Source organism: Dipodomys merriami, unplaced genomic scaffold (assembly GCF_024711535.1).
Source record: "Dipodomys merriami isolate MVZ:Mamm:240054 unplaced genomic scaffold, mDipMer1.0.p SCAF_9, whole genome shotgun sequence".
NCBI lineage: Eukaryota > Metazoa > Chordata > Mammalia > Rodentia > Heteromyidae > Dipodomys > Dipodomys merriami.
The window spans coordinates 44,145,437-44,171,483 of NW_027206512.1; positions in this window are offsets into that span (position 1 = coordinate 44,145,437).

Here is a 26,047-nt window from a genome sequence, read left to right on the forward strand (position 1 = left end):
TTTTTTTATTATGAAAATACCGTACAGAGGAGTTACAATTACATGGCAAGATAATGAGTACATTTCTTAACAAGCATTGTTGCTTCCTCCTTTGTTTCCCCTTCCTATCCCTTCCCATATCCTGCCCCCCTACATCCATACCCCCCTTCCCCCCCTCCCTGGCCAAAATTGTAAAGTTTGTTTTTCGACATAACGACTTGTACATCTCATTGTTGCAATGGGTCCACCTGTATCCCTATTTAAATGATTTTCTGTGAGACTCTTATCTCCAGTTAGCCAGCAAAAAAAGCTGGAACTAGAGGTGTGGCTCAAGTGACAGAGTGCCAATCTTGAGCAAAAAAAGCCAAGCGAGAGCTTGAAAACCCCAAGTTCAAACCCCCAATACTAAGGGAGGGGGGGAAACAATAGAACATAGTATGTATGTAGGCATGTGTGTGTGTGTATGTGTGTGAGAGAGAGACAACACAGAAACATACACACACACACACACACACACACACACACACACACACAGAATGAGACAGAATGTCGATGCTCTGCCAGGCCCACTGGCATATTAACTCTGTTCCCTATTGTCTTTCTAGGTTAACAAGAAGCCTAACACAGGGTTGACACTTACTAAAGATTTGCTTTAAAAAGTGAATAAGCAAGTATATAAATATATTCATAGTATACCTAATTATACTAGTATACATTATACTATATTGGCTGGAAAAAAATGCCTTTTCCAGTGAAATCAATGGCAGCTGGGTTTTTCTTTCAGTGGTTCCTTTTAGCTGGTGGTGAATCAGGATTGTTGAGACTATTTGTCCTGAGGATCAAATATTCTGTCCTCTAACCCCAGCCATTTCCTTCCATCTAAGGAGAGAAAGTTCCCCTCTGGGCCCAGGCAGCCTAGCGCTGTCTGTGTGCTGCAGCTCTCTGGCCTCCTGGCCTCCTGCCCTCTGCTCAGCCTTTATCCTCTGGACTTGGTTCTGGGGAGTGTCCACATTTGCAGGAGAGTGCCTGGCACTTCCTGGCTGGCTGCTTTGACATAGGAACCTCTGTTTCTCTGGGGACTGGGAAGCAAACAGCTTCGGGCTGTCCCAGCTCCCGGGGATTCTACATCATTTTGAGCAATGACTAGGAAGTGAATGGATAGATTCTGATATTGCCAGTCTCAGCAAGAGCGTTTCCAGGCTCCTGTTTAAGAGGATAAAACATGCCTGTCAGGAATTCCTTTTAAGTTCCGGAGTGTTTGCCAAGGTGTGTCATTTCTAAATAAAGTCCTTTGGGCAGGAGGTCACGCTGAATAATGGTGGGACATTGTCTTACGTTGAAGGAGGGTCTGTCCAAGCTTAAAAAAAATTCCTGTATACATCCAAGATACTAGTTAACTTGACTCCTGTTTTTGTTTTTGTTTTTAATATACAAAAGAAGAAAAAAACAAATGTTTCTGCTTGACTTACGGGTGAGTAAATTGAGTGTGGTTGCTTTGTGGTCATTGGTTTCGCTTAGCTTAAATGAATTCAAATCCCTGCTTTGAATCAGCTTTGGGCGCCTTGGGGTCAAACCCGGGCCTCTTGTTAGGGGCCATCTTGAGTGGAGGGAGGACAGGAGATGGAGGAATGATGAGTATTATAGGATAGCAGGTGCCTATTGTCTCCTGAGGAGAGGGAGACAAGGGAGAGAGGGGAGAGAGAGAGGCTGTGTGATGAGGAGAGAGAGAGGCAGAGCCAGCGCTCTGGGGGCAGGGAGGAGAGGGCAAGAGGAAGTGGAGAGTCTAGGACTGATGCTGCAATTAGGACTGGCTGTCTCCTACTGCCCCATCCTTCACCTCACTAACCTGCTGTCTCCCTGCTGACCCAGAGACAGAATATAAATGAATGCTTTGCTGGTAAAGGACACTCACTGGTAGAGGCCTGCTTGAGCTGAGATCATTTTCTAAGCAGCTCACTAATCAGAAGTGACTGGGACCCTGGAGAGAATGCAATGCAGCCTTGGTTCCTCCCTCCATGCTAATGAGGAAGGCAATGAGGTGGATAATTAAGGGCAGTGATGTGAATAATTCCAAACTGATCATTGGAAGGTAATGAAATGCATTAGGAGGGCAGGGGGGTGTAATAGATGCAGAGCTGGGGAGCCTTAGAATAGAATGAGTTTGCCTTTTCTAAGCACAGAGCAGCTGACTGTGGGAGGAGCCAGCCTGGGAAGGCTGGGTTTGGGGGGAGGAGTTATCCCAGGGATTAAGATTCCTGTAGCCAGGAAACACATGGTTTAGGTAGCCTGCATAACCACACAGGCATACAGCCATGATCTGATCTTAACTGAAAAAAAGTGAAGAAGCATTCAGAGAGACTATTTTGTAGAAAGCAAAACTAAAAAGTCCTCAAAATTTTATATATGGAGAGGGAAGACTGGAAGGCAATTTGTCCACTAGTCTGTGCTGGAAGCATGGCTCAACTGTTACGTGCTTGCCTAGCAATCCTGAGGCCCTGGGTTCAAAACCTACCACTGAAATAGTCACCTGGGTAGTGGAGTTGTATGTGATTTATTCTTTACTATTATTTTTTCCCAAATTCTCTTGTATTAACTTGGGTTATTTTCCTCATGAAAAAGGGCAAACACACTAAAGAAAAGGAACTTGATGTTACATAATGCTTGCCCAGGATAAACATAAAAAAATGGATAGAATGCTGTTGGCTTAAAGAGCATGGAGTCTAGGTGGGCTACATTTTACTACAGTCCTCTTCTAGATGAAAATGTTTCCTCTGTGGAATTCCCATTATCTATAGATCTCTTTGGTTCTGCTTTTCTCAAAAGATACTTTATAGGCAGGAACTTTGTTTTATTGTTGGTAGTGGTTTTAAATTCAGGGCCTAGGTGCTATCCCTGAGCTATTTTGCTCAAGGCTAGTGCTCTACTACTTTGAGTCACAGCTCCACTTCTGGTTTTTGGGTGGCTCATTGAAGACTCTCATGGACTTTCCTGCAAGGGCTGACTTTGAACTGTGATCCTCATATCTCAGCTTCTGAGTAGCTAGGATCATAAACCATTGATGCCTTGCTTTAAATATACTTTTGTAGATTTTTCTAGCCAGCCAAGACAGGAACTTTTTGACTACTGAGTTCTCCTTCAGGTATACTTTATTTCTACATCTATTAGTCTGTTTTATGTTACTGTAACAAAATACCAGAAGCTGGCTATTTTATCAATTAAAGTGGTTTATTTGGTTCATGGTTTTGGAGTTTCAAGGTCATGGCATTGGCATCAGCCCAGTTCTGGTCAGGATGTTTAGCAGAGGCCTCACAATGGTAGGAGAGAGGGAAAGTACTATTCATATAGGAAGCAAAAGAATACCCAGGAACTAGCACACCTTGCATGACAAATCACATCCAAACATGGCACCACCATATTCAGTAGCTTTCTGGGATTTACCACCCTCATGTGTCTTGAACATTGCTTATTAAAATTAAGTAGATTCCTTATTGCATGACATCATGGGAGTGGCCAGGCTGTGGGATTTATGGGAGCTAGTGAGGAGAAGAGCTCTGATTATTTTTCACAGTTACTCATGAGACAAGCATAGGGGACTTGAGAGTAAATTATTTATTTTGTAAAGTTTTTTTATTTAATGGGAGTAATCTGCCAGTTCAAAATGAAATCTCAATTTTCTTCTCTGTTTTAATTAGAAAAAAAATAAAACCCTAAAATGTTGGAGTGCCCTACTTAAATTCATATGCTAAAATGTGAGTTCCCTAAATGATTGTCTTAGGGTATGAGATTGAAGAGATGCTCCCTGGCTGGTGGTGTCTGGGGCAGAGGCAAACATTGTTGGGGGTGGGGCTGGTTGGAGAAAATGAATCACTGGCATTGCCTTTGAAGGGTATCTTGTCCCTGTCTCCTGCTTGACTCTGTACTTCCTGGCTGCCATGAGGTAAATAGTTCTGCTGAATTCTACTGTCTCTGCCATGCCATGATGCCCGACTCATTATAGCCAGAAAACAACTGAGTCAGCTGACCATGATCTAAAACCTCTGAAGCTGTAAGCCAAAACTATCTCTGATTTTACATGATTTCTCAGGCATTTGTCACCGCATCAAAGGTTTGTCTAATATATGAAACAAGGTCAAGGAATCTCTGAAACATGAAAGAAATTCCCTTTTCTGAATCTGTCTGTAAGGGACTTGGAGTTAGATTCACTAGAGATAGAAATAGTCCATAGGACCCCAATTGTATGTATGTGTGTGTGTGTATATGTTTGTATGTGTGTGTATATATGTATGTATGTATATATGTATGTATTTTAGCAGAATAGTTTTTCAAGTGAAATCTTACCCCCAAACAAATGAAAAGAGATGTTTGTGTTGAAATAAAATCATGGCCAGAGCTAGTCCTGTCTTTGTTCCATCCCTTGTCTTCCCAAGGGCCCCCAAAATTTACTGTGAAACACAAAGACCCCACAAAAGAGAATTTGGAAATAATTGGTATTTGCTGGAATCCCAGCATTTGGGATGTGGGGAGCAGGAGGATCATGAGTTAGGCCAGACCCTACCTCAAAAACCAAAACAAACAAAAAAGAAAAATAATTACACTTGAAAGAAAGAAAAAATTGGCCATTGAGAAAAGAAAGCAACTAATACTGATAGAGTCCAATTGTTCTCTAAAAGCCTGTGGCATTTGAGAGTTTAAAATTTTTTAAATCATCTTTAAGTTGTTGTACAAAGTGGTTTTAATTCCAGTCATGAGTACAATGCATCTTGATTTGGAAAGGAAGCTGTGGCTCAAGTGATAGAGAGCCAGCCTTGAGTAGAAAAAGCCAAGTAATGGTACAAGGTCCTGAGTTCAAGCCCTAGTATTGGAATAAACACACAAACAAAAACAAATTATGTCAATTTGAGAATTTTTTGTTTTTAGTTAGTTCTACAAACTGATGATGACAATTTTGTGACACTGCTGTTCTTTGGCTCAAATTTGTGAGACGCCATTTCTGAATCCAGGTTCTTTTTTTCTTTTGCTATGTTGTCTAAAGACACCCATATATACTTGCTAGGAGGACATTTGTTATGGACATTTGTTCCAGTGTCAAAGGGAGAAGTGACAACTATATTTTTCCCCATCTTTTTGTAAAGTTAGCTCATTTCCTTAAACTTTATTCCAATTAACTTTTATTTCATTAGTGGTTTAATTGCAGTAATAATAAATGAAATCAATGTTTTAGTTTCATAACTCTTTAATAGAAACATTATTTAAAAAAGAAAAATCTTGCTGGGCACTGAGAGCTCATACTTGTAATACTAGGTACTCAGGAGTTTGAGATCTGAGGATCCAGTTTGAAACAAGCCCAAGCAGACAAATCCTCCAGATTCTTATCTCCAGTTAACCATGGAAAAGCCAAAATAGAGGTGTGGTTCAATTGGTAGAGCACCAGCCTTGAACAAAAAAGATGAAAAACAGTGCCCAGGTTCTGAGTTCAAGCTCCTATACTGGTGCACACAGTCACACAGACACACAGACACACATACATCCTTGAAGACTCAGCTTCCTTCCTTCCTTCCTTCCTTCCTTCCTTCCTTCCTTCCTTCCTTCCTTCCTTCCTTCCCTCTTTCTTTCTTTCTTTCTTTCTTTCTTTCTTTCTTTCTTTCTTTCTTTCTTTCTTTCTTTCTTTCCTTCTTTCTTCCTTTTTTTTTCTTCAGTGGATAATAAACTTATTTCAAATTTGTTTTCATTCTTGGAATTCACACCATCCTCTGGCTGACAGCAAGATGGTATGAGGAACAATTTAATGATAATCAAAATGTGTATGGGTTTACTCTATACCAGTATTTACATACATTAACTAATTTTTCCCTCATAGCTCATTGCAGATGAGAAACTCAAGCATTGAAAGACATATGAGAAAGTGTATGTGCTTACCGAATGGGATATTAAAACCCAGACTCTTTCTCAACAATAGTATGTGACTTGCTGTTTGGCTTCTACTTTATACCTGCTTATCCTAGTTAGTTTCTACCCTCCTTTGCCTTCTTTTCCTGTAGTTCTCTCAAAGGAGTAAGAAAACATTTCCAGTACTCTCCTACAAGATAATTCTCTGTCTCATGGATAGTGAATCTGAACCAATCAGATTAGCTTGGCCCAAACAGACCACCCCTGGAGTTGAAAGTGGGGTTAGCTTCCCTTAGGGTGGGGAAGCTAAGACACATGAATCAAATCTGGGTTCTTTTTGGAAAGGAAAGGGGGTGGAGAAAAAGGGTTGATCTGAGGAGATAGCCTACAGTATCCACTAAAGGCAACATTTACTAGACCTTTGTAGTTCAATGACTCATTCATTTGAATGCCTGTTATGTTAGGCACTCAAGTGAAACTTCTCAGCAAGTAGTTGGGTAGATGGTTTAAATCTTGAGAAAAGTCCCAACTTGAGATATAGATCTGAGCTGGAGAATCACCAACACATAGATTGTAATCGAAGAGGTGAACATGCAGAAAGTTCTCATGGGGACCGTGAGGAGGTCTGAGAGAAGATGGTCCACCACAGTTCTACGATTCCTGTCATTGAATTAAATAAAACATTTTCTTATTATTCAAACAAAAATGCTACAACTACACTTAGTAACTACTACTGCTATTTTATAAAATAGCTGTACGTTTGTTTATCTTAATAGTTTTGCTCTAACATCATGGAGACATTTGTTCTTTGCCAGACAAGATTTTTTTTTTATACTGGAATTTGAACTCAGGACATTGTGTTTTCTAGGCAAGTGCTTTGCCACTGGGCCAAGATGCTAACATGTACAGCAACCAAATTTTTGAAGAACAACTTGATAGTATTACAACCCTTGACTGCAGTAATATCACACTGTGGCTAGTAATGGAGCCCTGCCCTATCACATGAAGCCTCTCCATTTATTTCTGTGTTTCTTGTACTCAGCATCCTAAGGGATGACTCCTCAATGAATATAAGTAGACCTAAAAAGAAGCTAATTCACAAGCTTCATATCCCAGGAGCCTAATCCTGCAGAGATGTAACTCATGTTCACATTGCAGTCAGTCCCTCAGGCAGGAACTGTGCTTTATAGCTAGCAGCCTCGAGTCCTCCACTGTGTCCTCAGCATTTGACTAAGAGATGAAGGAGGAGAGAAAGAGCATAGGGAATTACATGGACGGCCTCCAGATCAGGCCTGGAGGTGGTGAGCAGTTATTCCTAGTCATGTGGTCACAACCACCTGCTATGAAGTCTGGGAAATGTAGTCCAGTTGTGTCTAGGAGTAGGAGGAAAATGAGTTGGTGGGCATCTAGCCAATCTCTGGCATGGGTTGGTTAAATGAAATATTTAACCTATCAAACATTTAAACATTTAACCTATTCAAACATTTCCAAATGATGCATTATGTGATATTTTTCAATTAAACCTCACATATGCATGTAGCTTGTAGAAATACATAGAAACAATGTGCTACTTCAAGATTAAAGCAGGCAACTTACATTAAACATTATGAGTTACAGAAAGTATAAACTTATTTCAAAGCAATTTTGAAAGAAGTAAATAAGAACTTAGAAACAACATATAATTTTTGACCAAAAATTCATTATATGCCCATCAACGGTCATTGTTTCTGTTTAAAAATTAACTGGTATGGTTTTCATGTGATCCCAGCATGATTGGGTAAAAACCACAGTCAGCTAAACCTTTGGGGAGACATCCTTGAGCATCTGAGATACATTGATATTTCCCCCATTGTTGTCATTACCATTGAGATCAACCATACTTGGGGCCACCGTAAGCCACAGCTGCTGTGATTAATTGTATCTCTGAGCCTCAAGAGACAAGTCCCAGGAAGCGTCAGGTCCTAAGAGGAGGCTTTGGCACAGCGTCCCTCCCTGAACACAATCAGTAGTTTGATTAAGTGGGGCCCAGGCCAAGCCTGGCCTGGGGCTGGGGCTGGGCTGGGTTGGGCTGGGGCTGGGCCTGGTGGTAGACTCTCCAGTGCAAGACTTTTTATTGGCATGGCCGCACCCCACTAAATGACTGTGGCCAGGCAACTCGATTTTAAGCAAAGTGAAGCAGTCTGAGAGCCATAAACAAGAACACCTGCCAATTAGCTGCTGCTTTACAAGAGTGGTTCTTTGGGGCATCAGCTAGACATTTGTAGGAAGAAGCCTATCTGCTCACTATCATAGACAATGAGGTGTGGGGACTACAGCTTTCCATGATAGACTGTGTGCCACAGTTGGACTGTGTTTGACTTCCCTAAAAACCATAGCCCAAGTTGGCCCCAAATCTGATCAACAGTGTACTATTTACATCATGCCACACACAGGGTGTGTAATCTCTTACTTTTTAATTTTTTTATATTTGTTTAATTGACTTGTTTTATGACCTTCTTGGAAGTCAGAATGAGACTCATAAATGATAAATGAAAAGAAATCTAGACAGAATTAAATTTAGTCTCGTCATTCGATTATCTGCTGAATCTTAGTACATGTTTTCCACATTGTTCTTGGTGGGGTAATTAATTAGTGATTCCACAACGTGTTGGTGGAAAGTCAAGTGTTAAGGTGATTCCATGCCAAGTAAATGCCCGACATGAAAAACAAGACTTGGTCATTTTTTTAACTTGACTCGAGGCAAATATAAACTTTGTTCTAACATAAATAAGGACCTGGGGCAATAGAAAATAGGAGAAAATGAGACATTTTAGCAATGATCTCCCAGGATACAAGTCCTGGGAGTGGAAGGTGAAGGAGGAGGACCTGCCTGTTTAGGAGGTTGGTCTTAAAGCAGAATTTCTATGTGTCATTTCTTTCTAGATGAAGTTGGCCTGCTCTGACTCTTCTACAAAAGTTCATTGTTATTGTTGTTGTTTTTACTCCCATTAAATAGGTCACTGCTAAAAATGAGAAAAGACTGACATCACTATTGGTTGAAGAGAGAAACAAACACAAATAGGGAATTTTTGCTTGGTCTTCCAAAATGTCAGCTACTTTTTTGTGTATATGTGTATGTCAGTCCTGGGGCTTAAACTCAGGGCCTGGTCACTGAGTTTAGCTTTTCACTAAAGCCTGGCACTCTATCACTTGAGCCAGAACTCCACTTCCAGTTTTTTGGTGGTTAATTGGAGATAAAAGTTTCATAGACTTTTTTCTGCCTGGGCCAAGTTTGAGCCATCATCCTTATAACGCAACCTCCAGAGTAGCTAAGATTATAGGCATGAGCCACTGGTGCCCAGCTTAGGAAAATGTCTGTGAGTAAATGGCTGTAGATATGGATGTCAAACAGAAAAGACTACAAGACCATGTCTGGCTTGGAAAGTACATAATATTTTACATGATTCCAACTGGGTAACAGCAGCATTCTTTGAAGGAGGAGGCTTACCAAAGTGTTAAGTAATTATGAATGGGAGCTGAAGGAGTTGATTTACTTAGATTTTTCTCAAGTAGCCATTTATAGGAATACACACACAACCCTAGCTTGAAAGGAAGAATGATTTAAAAAAAAAACAGAGGATAAATAAAAGGAACTTTTCCTTGAGGAATCTTGGTTCTCAGAAGGAAGGATGCCAAGGAAAAAGAACTGTTCTTTCCTAATATATGAGTAGAGTTTTCACTCTGTAAAGCAGTACTGTAGTGAAAAAAGAAAAGCAGAAATATGTTTCTGGTTTTGTTCTTGTCAGATTACGTGCTCAGACTCCAGAGCCAGACTGCTTGGAATGGAAGTCAGATCTGCAACTTAGGAGCTCATTAACCTCTCTGGCCTCAGTTTCCTCATTGGTAAAATGGGGGATGATAATAACATCTAGTTGATAAAATTACTACACGGATTCAATGAGTAATTCATGTAAATCCTCATAATGATGCTAGCACAGGATAAGTGGTTAAAATATCATTTATTGTAACAATGTTTTTACTATCATCATCAACATGGTCAAATAGCTTACTGAAACATTGCCATAGAGTGCGGCCTCATATGTATTGTGGATTCCTTAATATTGAATTTGGGGAAATAAGCACAGCAACATTTATCTTGAGAGGGTGGTTTATAAAGATTCCAGCTAGTATGTGTCAAGTGCCTAGAACATTTTCCATAACTTTGCAAGAAAAGGTTCGTGTCATTTCTTCTCTTAGTGAATGTATTTTGAATTTAAAAAAATGTTTAAACTCCATGTGACCAGCCCAGAATGTGGTCTATCTTAGCATAGGTATGATATAAGCTTAAAGAGAATGTGTGTCCTAATGTTGTTAGGCAGACTATTTTGTAAGTGTCTATTAGATCAAGTTGATCAATAGTGCTACTTAGGTTTCTTCTGCCTGTTGCATCTGTCAGTTACTAGTAGAGGAATATAGAAGCCGCCAACCATAAAAGTATATCTGTCTACTTTTCTTGTTCAGGTTTGTCTATTTTTTTTTCCAGCGTAAACCTATAGTTTCTGCTTCGTATCTTCTCGTGCTCGGTATTACATGTGCTGATCATTTTTATATTCATTTCCTCATGTGAGTTTTACAGAATCAGTGAGAGACATGGGTTAGTATGTGTGCCATATTCACGCCATGATTGTTTAAAATATAGCACAGGGAAAAAGTAGCCCATGGTTGATCTGAGCTGGGATGGGGATAAAGGCAGCAGATGATGGAAGGTATGATCATCAATGTGGCCACATGCAAGTGTCTGTCTGTGTTATTTTCTCCCCTTTAGCTCAGATGTCTTGGACTGACTTGGTGTTTACTGGTTCGATATTTCTCTATCTCAGAGAACTATCTAGGTTTATCCAGAAGACCCATTAGTTCTAGTGAGACTGGTTGGCTCTAGGATATGGGAGTTTAGCTAGAAACAGGCTGACATTTTGCCACCCCTTCCCCTCAAGGGTTGAGCTTTGGTGAGCTGTGCTTTGTGAAATTCTGATTTTTTTTCTTTTGGGGGCAGAAGGGTGGAGTTGGAGAAGGGGGATTGTGAATCAGGGTTTGGCTAGGCAGGTTCTGAGTCACTTATCTTCTGTAGATAGTGCTTAGGGGTGCCCGCCCAGGGTCCCAGGGGAACTGGAAAGCTACTTCACCAAGATTTCCAATTGCCAGCATGGTTGTTTTTACTTTAGCATCAATTAATGTTTTAGTTTGGGTACCTCTTAAAATCTGTACCATTTAGCAGTTAGGTGCTATAAGACACTGCATATATTTATGTCTATAAAGCTTTATAGTGCCTTTTAAAATGTTCTCACCAGATCACTAGAGATTGTATCAGTAGTAAGCTTGTCATCCACATGAATATGCAGAGAGCCTTACCATAAATAATATGATTAACAAGCCTAATGGATGGCCACCCAGCACATCTGAAGTCTCATCAGCCTGACTCCTCAGGGAACTTCCGGGGAGGGAGCAGTGTAAACATCCTCCACATGGCTTCTGTCTTGCCCAACAATTTACCCTAATGGTGCCTGAGACCTGAAGTCCTACTGTGGGTGACTGTGGGAGGGTTTTAATTTTTCCAAGTCAATAAGATACACTTATTTTTGTTTCTTTTAAACTTTATTTTTACTTGGCATCCAATTGTTGTATATATTTATGAGGTACAGTGTGATGATTCTGTTTGATATGGAATGACCAGCTCAGGGTGGTTAGCATTTCCATGTCCTTAACTATTTAGCATGGCTTTGTGTTTGGAGCTGAAAAATTCCTCACTTCTAGTTCTCTATCAGATATATTCAGGGGGCTTAGATTGCAGGCACCATGGTACAGCTAGAGGGAAAAGAATATACCCTCGGGTTGAACAGCAGTATAAATGAACTTTATTTTCTAGGGCAGTGTTTTGGTCACAGCAAGACTGAAATGCAAAGCACAGAGTTCCTGTACACCTCATCTCTGTACAATCACCCCTCCTCCACTACTGCTATCCCACACCCTGGGGTCAGCCTCGACTGGCACACATCGCTACTATCCAAAGTCCACAGTTTACATTAGGGCTTGAAGCCGAGCACGTTTGGGTTTTGCTTAGTGTAGAATGCCGTGTCTTCCCCTGACAGGACCATGCAGAATGGTTTCATTGCCCTAGCCGCCTGCACCCCATGCTCTGTCCAGCCGTCCCAGCCAATTTTTATTTAGCAAAGATTTTTATTTTACCTTTTAAATGGCTTTTCTTGGGCCTCCTGTTACCCCTTGTCTTTTCTTCTATGAATTCTGCTTGCTTCAACTGTTGGGTCAAAAGTCTAGGCTTCTATTATTGTAGATTTACAAGAAACAACAACAACAAAACACCCAACAGAACATTTTAACCAGCAGCTATCAGATGAGGTTACTTCACAGAGATCCGCCTTTAGAATTGAGAGGTCAGAGTTGCCAGCATTTGTGTGTGTGTGTGTGTGTGTGTGTGTGTGTGTGTGTGTGTGTGTGTGTAATATGATAGCAATTTTCTACTATTGGTATATTCTCAGTATGCAGACCATTTACAAAGAAATGTTACCATATGTGTTTAGAGGTGACTTTCTCCAAACATCACTACTCAAAGGGCATTACCCTGAGATCTCTACTTATTTCCCCACTTGAATCTCACACTATTCCCCCTCCCCCTCCCCCTGCTTTTGATGTCTTTTCAATGAGCAAAGTGAGGCATAGAACAGTTAGGGAACTGGCCCAGAGTCACCATGACTGACCCTCTGTTGAGTTAGGGTTTGGTTATTTCTTTTCTTTTCTTTTTTTAGGTCTGAGACCAGAACTCAAACTTGATTCCTGACACTTTTGCTCATTAGCTAGCGCTCTACCAACTGAGCCATGCCACCAACCCCTAAGGTTTGGATGTCTCTCCAAAGAGCAAAAAGATAAAAACACATCCACTTATTTCACTTAATGCATGCAATAAACAAGAACAAAAACAATGCAACTTTGGGAACACGCAGAAGAGACAGTTGATAACAGTGGTAGACCTTGTTCTTCTCTAGGTCAAGGAGAGAGTTTTACTAGGAGACTTTTTGTTTTTGTTTCAAACAAAGCCTAGGTGAGCACCAGATTTGCTTCAAAGTAAATCCTTTCCGCCAAGACAGGTGTGAGAATGGCGTGGCCCCAGTTTGCTGGGCAGACTGCAGGCCCAACAGACACTTGGGACTACAAACCTCCCTGTGCAGGGCAAACTGGTCTGTGGAGATTGATTACCGAAGGCCTGCAAAGACGTGCTTGCGAGCGACAACCTGCAGGGTCAGGGTGGAGACCACCTTAGGGTCTCAGGAAACTGAGGCAAGACCTAGGTGGTGCCAAACACACAGCGGAAGATCTAAAGGGCCTGCAGCTAAAAGTACGGTTTTGGATTGAGGGTGCATTGAGGGTGTGCCAGACACGGTCCTCTAAGCACTGGCCACGTGCTAACAAATTCCCAAACTGGAGTGTGAACACCGCCACAGCTAGTAATGTGGATTGCTGGTCCCACTGGCAGAGCATCTGATTTGGTGAGCACTCGCTCATGTTCTCTTCTTGTCCCTTGTTCTGTGAGTTTTAGCAAGTTGTCTTTATTGCACTCTGTGTCTCCATTTTTCTCATGTGAAAAATAGGAATTATAACAGAGCACGTGCCTTATAGAACTGTTATGCTTAAATGAATATATAGTCACAACAATCTAAGACATGTTACATATATGGATATATGTTTGGCATTGATATATGGGTATGTATAAAATATATACATTTATAATTTAAAAAACTGAGAAATTATACTTTAGTTTTTCATTTTGTTATGAAATTGTTTTTCTTTGTAAAAATAAGTGTAACTCTGAGTGTGTGTGTGTGTGTTGTGTGTGTGTGTGTGTGTGTGTGTGCCAATACTAGGCATAACTAAGGCATTAGGCACTGTCTCTCAGCTTTATTGTTCAAGGTGTTTTCCCACTTAAACCATATTTCCATTTATGGCTTTTTGCTGATTAATTGGAGATAAGGGTTTCAAGGAATTTCCTGCCTTGGTTGGCCTCTAACTATGATCCTCAGATCTCAACCTTTTCAGTAGGTAGGATTACAGGTGAGAGCCACTGGTACCCAGCATACAACTGTAACTCAGGTAGTCAAGTGTTTTCATTAGTAAGTCCTCCATTGGGAGCTTCAAAGGCAAATGGTGAGCCGAAAGTTGGAGCAGTGGGTGGAGCTATGAATGCAAGACAAGAAGGCTTCCCCCTTTTCATTTGGTTGAAGGAAAGTCAATAGCATCTGCCCTGAGAGCCAGCTGTCCACTGATTGCTGCCCTCAGAAAAGAGAGGAAGTGGAAGGAGCTGCTGCTGGAGAGAAGACCTAAAAATGAAGGCACAACAAGTCCTCTGGTAGACAGCATGTTATAATTAGATTCTGTCACATAAAAGGCAATGTGGCCCCTACAACCACATGGCCATTCAAACCAAGATCCCGGCTTAAGAGGGGAAAAAGTAAATTAATTAGGACCAAGGAACCCTGGACAGTTGGCCCAGCAAGCTGAAACTAGCTACCAAAAAGAAGATATTTTTTCAAAACATTTTTGCCTCTGCCTCTTCCTACCCCTGCTAGTTTCCATAGCCTTCCCATGACCTGGGAAGAAAGTTGGGGGGAAGGGACCTGATTAGGAATTAATAACCAATCAGAATATTGTGGGCCCTGACCAATAAAGTATTATTTCCCCAAACGTCTAATTATAATAAAAGCAACCAATCAGATCAAGGCCCAGGGTATAAGAACACCGAGGCTCAGAACCATCCAGACAGAGCCACCTAGGGAAGAGAGAGGATGGACAACAGTTCGAAAGAACAAGCTGTTTCTCTTTTGAATAAAGAGTTTGGGGACCAACAGGAGGGCCAGGGCACCCACCAAATCTACAAAACAAAACAAAAACAAAAACAAAATCCCTCCAATAAACTGAATGTTTTTTATCTTAGCATCCAGCTCTCTTATACAGGGCAAAGGAATAACATGTAAGAATTTATCTCACACTGTGTAATCGGTCTCATTTCAGGCAAGTATGTTTAGCAGAAGAGACTCAGTAACCTCCTCTACTTTCAGTTTTCTGGGAAACCACTCTCAGGTTTCCTTTGTTAGATTCATTAGTCACTCTTCAGGGAGCTGGCCAGTTTGATTTGGGAGGACCAAGAAGATAAAGAATTTCCTCTTGCATTTACTTTAGTAGCCAGAGCTTCGATCTCTCAGAAGGCCAAGTGCAGAGGAAGGCTGGGACAGGACCATCCCTAGCTCTGGGGACGTGGGGTAGCAGAGACCCCGTGGCATGGGGTCTCTAGAGGCCATGGGTCTGGACTACTCACTCACACCATCTTGGAATAAGAATAAGCATCCTCAAATAAGTTATACATGGCAAGACTTTTCCTTCCCAGACATCATTTTTTTTTTTTTTTTTTTTTTTTTGCAGGTCGTGGGACCTGAACTCTGGGGCTGGGCGCTGTCCCTCAGCTCTTCAGCTCAAGGCTAGTGCTCTACCACTGGAGCCACAGCGCCACTTCCGGCTTTTTCTGTTTATGTGGTGCTGAGGAATCTAACCCAGGGCCTCATGCTTGCAAGGCATGCACTCTACCGCTGAGCTACCTTCCCAGCCCCCAGACATCATTTTTAAGGGCTGCACACACACTCTGATGACCCTGAAACCCAGTATGGAAAGGACAAAGCAAGGTCAGACTCGAGATAGGATTGTGGTTTTCCCAGATTTAAAGCTCCTTTCTTCCTCCTTCCTTCCTACCGTTACCTTTTTTTTTTTTTTAAACACCTTTCCTACCTCCCTGTCTCCTCTCTTCTTTCATCCTATTTGATCTGTTCAGCATCTATTTATCTGAGTCTTCTTTTGTGCTGGCCTGTGTTAGGTCTGGGGATTTAGTGGCAAAGAAGATGAGACACAGTCTCTTCCTTGGGGGAACCTGCAATGAGAAAAACACTGAAAGACTACACAAAGCCTAGAATCCAGGAGGCTGAGATTTGAGGATCACAATTCCAAGCCAGCCCAGGCAGGGAAGTCTGTGAGACTCTTCCCTCCAATGAACCATCAAAAAGCTGGAAGTAGAGGTGTGACTCAAGTAGAGCACTAACCTTGAGCACCAAAGCTCAGGGATAGCTCTCAGCTGAGTTCAAGTCCCAGTACCAGCACACACACACACACACACACACACACACACACACACACACAGCAATCAACAGGTATTATGAGGAGGCGTGGAGCCAGGCTGAGGCAGATAGACAAGATATTCATGTCTTCATTGTCCTCTACTCCAAATTCTAAGAAGGTGGCAAAGTAGCCAAAGTGTCCAGCACTGTACTGGCCCATGCCGACCTGACTGTTCAAACCAGATTTGGGAATGATACTTGGGAAACTATCATCAGATCTGTTCCCAGCCGCATTGCTGCTCATGTTGCACAGCTGCCTTGCTCTTCATCACTTCACTTGTACTAATGGGCTTGGTGCACCTTGGTGCACATTGCCAGCCTTCTGAGATTGGGGATCCTTGGAGTAGCAGGACACATGAGCATGTTCTTTGTGGCTCCAGGATGCCTGCTGTGGTGACCAGCATGCGCAGCTTCTCAGGAGACGTTGCTGCTCTACACAAAAAGGAAATGACATCTTGTGAAAAGGCATTAAAAGTCCCAGAGAATGAAAAAGCTTTCTAGGAAGAAATCACCATCTATTCGGATATAATCCTTATAACTTCTTGGGATAATAAAAACCAACAGCACACGCCTTTGTTACTGCTCTTTCTCTGAGATCAGGCAGAGAGGATTAGGAAAAGAAAGAATATTTATTTAGAGTTTCACTCCAAGAGATTCTTCTTAATTAAGTGATGGGCATTAATTAAAAATTTAATTAATTGAAATAAGCTATTACTGTTGTATTCATCATAGTGGTTTTTCTAAGAACACAAAGTGATGGGAACTCTGGCATTGCATGTAGAACAGGAAAAAAAGTCCCCAATCCTCCAGATAGATGGTGAATCTCTGAAGAGGGAAGAGGTATCTTTCCGGTGAGCCATATGGGGTGTCCTCTTCAAGTTCATGAGGACATGTCTTGGAGCTAATGAGTTTTAAACGTCAAGCTTCTTGCTTTGTATGAACACTTCTTTTATTTTTTTTGTCATCTGTGGGGCTTGAACTCAGGGCCTGGGCGCTGTCCCTGAGCTCGTCAGCTCAAGGCTAGTGCTCAAGCCACAGAGCTACATCTGGTTTTCAGGTGGTTAATTGGAGATAAGAGCCTCATGGTCTTCCTTGCCCAGGCTTGCTTCAAACCACAATCCTCAGATTTCAGCCCCCTGAGTAGCTAGGATTGCATAGATTATATATAGGTGTCTTTGGTATCTATATACATATATATATAACATAATATAACATAATATAATACATATTTAATTTGTAATAGATGCTGTTTTGTCATCTCTTCCTTTAAAAAGTTCCTTTAAGCTTCAAGTCAATGGAGCTTGGCTTTCCCCTGCTATGGCATGCCCTAGGAAGATTGAGGTAAAGGCGGAGTCTTGTAACAGGATAGTGCACGCTGGGCATTCAAGCTAACAATGGAAGGGAGAGCTAGAGGCAGCCAAGAGAACTTCCTGGAAAAAAATTTTTTTAATCAGAATAGACAGAAAAGATGTGGTGAAAGTGACTGACAGTCAGTTTGTCAAGACACATGCTAACCTCAGAAGCAGTCTTCACTCAGGGTTCCTGAAAGGTCTTCAGGAACTCCATAGCACATTGGGATCATAAACAAATGTCTGTGTCTTTTCTTCTCCTGCTGCTCCTTTTCCCTCTGCCCCCTCTTCCTCTTCTTCTTACTTCTCCTTCTCTTCTTCCTCAATCTGGGAGGAGAAATTCCACTTACAAAGCTAAGAAATTCTAGGCCTCATAGAGAATGGATTGTGTGAAAATAGACAAGTCTTGGAGTAGAACATATCATGAATGGAGAAATACAATTTTTAAGTAAACAATCATATATGACATAGTAAGTTTACTTTTCTCTTTGCAGTCTCTGGTTTGAGTCCTTCTCATGGGTAGGTCCAGCCAGGCAGGCCCCATGGAGAGGGTCTAGAATCCATCTGGAATCAGGAAAAGAACTCAAGAGAAAGTCTGTTAGGCTGCCTCTATGTGAGAGTCCACAGGCTCTTGGAAGGTCCAATCTAACTCACCAGGGTGAAGGCCAGGGAAGGGCAGGAAGACAAATGCAAAGGTGTCCTTGAGTATCCTCTGGGGACTTTTCCTTGGCATATGAGAAGCCAAGCTAAGTGTCTTATACATCCTGACATCTTCTTGTATCTAAAACCAGAACCAGTCCAGCTGCCTATAATCTGAGCTACTCAGGATCAGTCCTAGCTACTGAGGATCAAGGTTCGAAGCCAGGCCAGGCAGGAAAGTCTGTGAGATTCTTATCTCCAGTAAAACACCAGAAAACCCAGAAATGGCACTGTGGCTCAAAGTGGTAGAGTACTAGCCTTGAGTGCAAAAGTTCAGGGACCATACCCAGGCCTGAGTTCCAGCCCCCGTCGAACACCACCACCACCAAAAACAAAAGACCAGAACCAGAGCCTAAAAGAATGGACTAAAAAGAGAGTTCTTTTCTGTTTTGTTTTTAAAGAAACTAGTATTCTTGCTAACAAGGAATTTCTACCATGTAGAGATTCAGTTTAATTAGTCATTGAAATGAGAGGAAATAACTATTCTTGTTCAGGAGCCAAGAGGGACTCAGGTTCATTATCAGCTTTCTTGGGAGCAGGAGTAGAACTGGCCTTAGACATGGAGGGTGAGGTTGGACACAGTCCAGGAAAGCTGGCGGGGCCAGAACCCCAAGATCAAGGCCATATTGAGCACTAGGCTGAAAAGAGAACTCTTACACTCTGAAGAAGGAACAAGGGAGTTCGATAATTATGGGCTCAGGGAGTGGCACAAATCAGAACCAGGTGCTGTTGTAGTCTCCTCTGACACGCCCTTTTGAGCCAGGTGCAGCTACTTCCCTGCCCACACCTGCAAGGCCTGCACAGGTTAAGTCAGGGCTGGTCCCACCCAGTGGGAAGCTGGTGAGGCACTTCCTGCCTGGGGCATGCATTTGGCTCCTACTCAAGTTCTCCTTGCTGGTGCTTTCCCTGGTCTATGCCCAGCCAGCGTGGCCAGCTCTTTGCCCTCCAGATGCATGCTTTCCTCACCCCAACCCAACCCAGGCCCTAACCAGGTATCTTGACCTGTGCAGTCTCAGCTAGCACCAATAACAAGAAACAGTCTTTTCTCAAATGCTCTCCTCAGGACTAGGACTAGGGGTTTGGAGGGTGGGAGGGGGGAAATTGAGTTAGATTAATGCTGTGACTCAGAAAATCTAAGAAGAGAAATAATGTCTTCCTTTTAATCTTGATACTGCCAAGAATCTTTTAACTCAAAACTCAAGAAAACAGCTGGAGACTGGTGGCTCACACCTATAATTCTAGTTACTCAGGAGTCTGACACTTTAAGGATCAAGGTTCCAAGCCAACCTGGAGAAGAAAATTCTGTAACACTTCATGTTCAATGAACCCATAAAATACTGGACTAGAGGTGTGGCTCCAGTGGTAGAGTACCAGCTGTGAGCAAGAAATCTGAGAGTGCAATGCCTGAGTATAACACACACACACACACACACACACACACACACACACACACACACACACACACACACACACACACACAATTTGAGAATCCAAAGAAAGGGGTGGAGGAGCCTATTTGTATATATTTCTATCATTCTTAAATAGGGACAGTCAAATGGTCTCTATCTTGTGCTGGGAGTCTCTACCACAAAGGCCTACTCTCCTAGTTGGTGTATGATTCTGAAGACAGTGTTTTAACTAAGAACTAGACTTCTCCAAGTTGGGGAGAACATGTAAAGGCTGGGCAAGGATTAACTACTTCAGGAGATGCTATCAAGCGTGGGGTTAACTTTTACACAAGATGCTACAAGGCATGTCTTAACTGTCATGCTGCATTGTGAATTTAGAGTTTGGGTGTGGAAGACCTGCCTCCGTTCTTTATAATCTACACAGGTGTGCAGACGACTTCAAAGCTCCTTCTAGAAGGAGGTTACTGAGAATTACCTCTCTGGGAAAAATTAAAAAAAAAAAAAGAAAAGAAAGAGGAAAAGAAAGCAGTTTCACAGAACCGATGCCTTAAAGTCTTGCCATTCATTTCCAAATTCCATAACCTTTTTCTTTCATTTTTTTTGCTCAGGGGGGAATGTTCTCACTAAATATGATTTCAGATTTGAAATCACTGTTCTTTCCTGAAAGTATTATAGAAGAACATTTATTTAATTTATTTTTAGTGTCAGTACTAAGGCCTGGACACGGTCCCTTAGCTTTTTCACTCAAGGTTGATGCTCTACTACTTGAATCCACAGGGCAACTTCTGACTTTTTGGTGTTTAATTATACATGAGTCTCACAAGACTTTCCTGCCCAGGCTAACTTTGAACCTCAGTCCCCAGATCTCAGCCTCCTGAGTAGCTAGGATGACAGGTGTGAGCCACCAGCGCCCTGGTAAGAACAGGACTTTATATAAGGCTATAGAGTTGAACTCATCCTAGCTGTCTTCCAACCTGGCCCACTGGATACTTTCAGATGTTGCTTCTTGCTACTTTTCAGTTACCATAATTTCATAATGGAGACTGTAGATACGATCACATTGACATTTCCTTCTCTTCGGTAAAAGCAATTAAATGAGTGGTTACGGCATCCTTTTTTTTTTTTTTTTTTTTTTTTTTAAAGAAAGAGCAATCCTGTCTGACTGACCAGGTCATATGCATAGAGTTATAATAATCAACAATATTATTGGGGTTGATTGTTGTAACCAAACCGAGAAAAAAAATTTTCCTTCCAAATGGAGATATTTGAATTTTCTTAAAAGCTGAGGGGGTGCTTATACATTTAGCCTAAATCAACTTTTACTTCTTGGTATTTTTTTTCAGTGATTTGTGGTTAATGAAATATGAAAATGAAATCTTACCTGTACCTCCCCTGAAACCAAGAGAGGTATTTAGCAGATTTCAGTAATTATTCCCAACCCACTCCAAATCTGAAATTTTTATTTTCTCCAATTTGTTTACTTTGTTTTTTCACTTGTTGACATTTTGGGAACTTCCGAATGAAATTGCATGTTGCTCTGAAGGCCATAGAACAGAAATTCGAGTTGGGAAGTTCCTGTTTGGCTTGGATAATCTCCCTCTTTCTCATAGAACAGGAGTGACCCTTCTTTTTTAAAAAAATTATCTTACCATTTTTTAAAATTTATTTTTATTGTAAAGATGAGGTACAGAGGGGTTCCAGTTACATAAGTAAGGTAGTGAGTACACTTCTTTTCAAACTTGTTACCCCCTCCCTCATTTTTCTCCCACTTTCCCTCCCTCAACACCCGCCCCCCCATTTGAACAGATTTTTGTCTTGCGAGTATCACTGTTGCATTGGTTCCTCCTTTGTCCTTTGCTCACCATTTTGATGTTCCCCTTCCCTTCCCTGATTCAGATAAACATACATACAGTGCCCAGGGTACCAAAATCAAATACAGTGGCAACAGGGGATAAATCACAGGAGAGGAAAACACAAAAGAAAAAATAACTCATGTAAGCAGTGATTCTTCTTTCACTGGGGCTTTTCCATTCTCCTATTTCTCCTTGACCCCAGGGCTTTCATTTTTGCCAGTCCTGGGTCTTGAACTCAGGGCCTGGGCACTGTCCCTAAGCTTTTGCGCTCGAGGTTAATGTCCTACCACTTTGAGGCGCTGGATTTCTGGTGGTTAATTACAGATAAGAGTCTCCCAGACTTTCCTTTTCAGGCTAGCTTTGAACTTCAATCCTCAGATCTCAGCCTCCTGAGTAGCTAGGATTATAGGCATGAGCCACCGATGCCTGGCCCCCTGGGCTATTTTTATTTATTCTTGGTACTGGTCCTGGGGTTTGAACTCAGAATTTTGGCACTGGCCCTGAGTCTTTTATTTTTTTCTTCTTTTCTCAAGCATTCTACCACATGAACCATACCTCCACTCCTGGCTTTTTGCTGGTTAATTGGAGATAGGAGCCTCACGGACTTTTCTGAGCCACAGTCCTCAGACCTCATTCTCCTGAGTAGCTAGGATTGCAGGTATGAGCTAGGCCTTCCTCATGTTTGGCAAGTACTTTATCACTAAGCCACATTTTCAGGCCTATCAACACATTTCTTAAACAAATGCGAGGCTGATGCTATTGTACTCCAAGTCTGTCAAATCTTTGCAGAGGGTCTCAAGGAAGAGCAACACACATGGCAGTGGGTTTGAAGTTGGAGATCCTGGTGGAGAAGATTGGAGAGGGGAGGGCTATTTTCAGTGCCTGAAGAACTGGCACATGGAAGAGTGACTCACCTTGGTCTGAGTGGTTTCAGTGGCTAGAAGTAGGACTCAACTGGAAAACAGATTTTGGTTAAGACAAAGAACATAGCTGGCTCTCAGTCTGCATAGACATTGAAGGAGCTGCTCTGGAAAGCCTTGTGGGGAGTTCTTGACACAACCTAGATAACCATTTAGTTGAATTTCATGATTGTGTGCAACCCATGAGTGTAACAATAATTGTCCCCAAACCAGTAAAATTACATACTTAAAAAAAAATCTTTGTTTTGAACTTTACAACTTTGGTGGGAGGGGGGAAAGGAGGGTTGGGTGGGGGGGGTGGAGGGAGGATGGGATGGGAAGGGGAAACAAAGGAGGAGGCTACAACGCTTGATAAGAAATGTACTCATTATCTTGCCCATGTAATTGTAACCCCTCTGTACAGTATTTTCACAATAAAAACTAAATTTAAAAAAAAATCTTCGTTTTATAGAAAGGGGGTCTAAATTTCTGCCAAGTTAAAACTTTTCCCAAGTCACAGATGGATTAGGTAGAGTTTTGTGTTCTTTTCACTGGCCACCATTAAAATTGGATCACAGAATAGCTTAACAATGCTAGTGGCTCACACCTGTAATCCTCTACTCAAGAAACTGACATCTGAGGACTGAGGCTCAATGGCAGTCCAGGCAGGAACGTCCAGGAGATTCTAATCTCCAATTAACCACCAAAAAACTGGAAATGGAGATAGAGCTCACGTTGTGCAGTACCAACCTTAAGTAGAAAAAGCTCAGGAACAGGGGCCAGGCCCGGAGTTTAAGCCCCAGTGCTGGCACATACACAAAACAATTTCCTCCAGATGCAAATACTCTTGAGTCCCCCTGGAAAATTGTCTTCTCCAAATCTTTGCTTAAATTCTAAGGTACCAAACAGAGAGATTTTCTAAAGGCCAGTGAGCCTCTTGCTCTCAGATTTAACCTGGTGGCCTATTGAGTTCTGTTGAAGATAGCTATCTGGTCACTGATCTATTTTCTTTTCTTTCATGGTACATGGTGAGAATCTCTTTTCCAGGTTTCCTTGGTGTGAAATGTCAGCAAAAACAGTGCAGGCCTCCCTCCTAGACCTGCCCAGGGACACCTCCCATGTTCCCACTGTTTGGCTGCTGGATGTTGATAAATGTACTTTCTGTCTTATAATTTTAACTATTCTAAGTTCTCATGCAAGTTCGCAAAGATACACTATTTGTCTTTTTGTGATGGGTTTATCTCATTTTAGCATAATGTCTCAAGCCTTATCTGTATGATAGAATATGACAGAATTGCCTTCTGTAAGGTTGCATCATCTTCTGGTGCAGGTATATACTGTGTTTTGTTTCTCTCTCATCTATTAAAACATGCTCAGGTTGCTTCCAAGGCTAGTTCTTGTGAAAAATGCTGCTGTAAACGTGGGTATAGATATGTTCCTGTAACACACAGTGGCGGGATTTCTGGATTATGTGGTAATACTGAGATACTTAGACTGAACTTTTTGAAACTGCAGCTATTGAACTCTTTTGGTGAAAAGAAATAGAACTCTAATACAGCTCACTACCAGGTACTAGAAGATGTCTGGCTCTTCCAGTTCTCATACTTTTTTTTCACATATATTTTTTATTGTAAAAATACTGTAGAGAGGGGTTACAGTTACATGAGTAGGGTATTGAGTATATTTCCTATTGAGCATTGTTACCTCCTCTTTTGTTTTTCCCCCTACCATCCCTTCCCTTCCCTCCCCATTTTTCTAACTCCTCCCTCCCCTCCTCGACCCCCACCATGCTGAAATTGTAAAGTTCATTTTCAACATAGTATCTTTCACATCTCATTGTTATCCTTATTTAAGCATTTTGTTGTATCCCTTCCCCTCCCCAAATTTTATATATATATATGTATATATATATATATATGATTATACGATGCAGGACACTGGAATCAATACAGTGAAAACAGGGGTTATATACTGTGGGGAAAGAACATACAAAAGAAACAAAAGAATCACACAGTGCATTATAAGTACATTAAAAACAATAGCAAGAAAGAAAAAACCACTTGTGAAGTTCTCATGCCTTTGACCCTACACAAATTTTCCCCCTTGCTAAAGTGAGATCAACTTCCTCAAACAACAGAAAAGTTTCACAGCGAAAGCAGCAGGTTGTAGAGGTCATGCAGGAAGTTGGAAATTGGTCAAATGGTTACCTAGGATTCAGTCTTCATGCTATTTGGACTCAAGGATTTTTATTTTCAAGGTAGTTTTTAAAAGTCAGAAAGTTTCTTATGCAAGAGAAGCATATTTCAAGATTATTTTTACAAACAAAGATTTAGAACACTTATATCTGATCTCTAATCCCATTGGCAGGTAGAAATCTCTTCCCTGGTTTTCTGTAGACTCAACTGGTTTTTGTTGTTGTTGTTTTGCTAACATTAACACACAACTAATGTCACACAGCTTTGTGTGTGTCTATGCCAGTCCTGGGTCTTAACTCAGGGCCTGGTGCTGTCCCTGAGCTTTCTTTGTTCCAGTGCTCCACTAGTAGAGCCCAGCTCCACTTCTGGCCTTCTTTGGTGCTTAATTGGAGATAAGAATCCCATGAGCTTCCTTGCCTGGACTGACTTTGAATCACCACCTTCAGACCTCAGCCTCCTGAGTAGCTAGGATTATGGGCTTGAGCTACCAGTGCAGTGCCTGGATTTTTGATACTTTTTTTTTTAATTCCACACACTTCAGACCATTTATACTTGAGATCTGTAGTATCACTACAATGAAATCAATGATTAATAAAGAGCTGCTCCCTGGTCTTTTCCTCAAAGCTGGTTTTCAGGCAGTTAAGATTCGTTTGGAAGCCAGCAAATCCTGGAGAGTAACTTGACAAGAAGATTGGATGAAAGTACTAGTTCCGCCTTGTGGGTCATAGTCCTCATGGATCGAAGCTCATCCTCTTTGATCTCCAACTTCCTTTCTGCAACACAAATACGGAATTTGTGGTTCTGTGTTTCACTGAAAGCCTACTTCGTGTGAAGGGTTGGCCTGACCTCATTGGAATGAAGCAGCTCCCTTCCTCGTGTGCAAATTCCTGCACACTATCAGCATCTTGAAGCTTGCATAGGTCCAGACCACACACCTATGCACTGGTCACCAGCAGAGCAGAGGAGCTGGGAGTGGAGGGTCAGCATCGCAGAGAACCTTTGCTTTCCCTAGCAGGGGCACCTCCCATGCAGGTGGGTTCCTGGCTCTGACTCAGTCGTGGGCAAATGCTTCTTCAGGTGAGCTTGCTTCCAAAGGTCAGGACTGGGCCAAAGGTTAGGTTTTCTACAGATATGCACATGATTGCCATAAACCAGCACTTCCTCTTACTTCTGGTCTAAAAAATAACACATAATACAAAGAGGTCACTGATATCTTCCAAAGCTGTCTGTTTTCATGGTATGATGGAGCAGGGATGTGAGGGGGTGGGGGAGTCCAAGCAAACACTTTTAGCTAGTTTTGCTTCTTCTATGGGATGTCCACTATTGGGGTAGATGACCATTTGGGGCAATAATGGTTTTAAATTTAAAACCATTAGTAATGGGAGGTTTATTTTATTTTTATTTTTATTTATCTGTCTATATTTTTTTGCCAGTCCAGTCTTGGGACTTAAAGGCCTAGGCACTGTCCCTGAGTTGTCATAGTTGCTGTTTTTTTTCCTTCCTTCCTTCCTTCCTTCCTTCCTTCCTTCCTTCCTTCCTTCCTTCCTTCCTTCCTCCCCCCCCCTTTCTC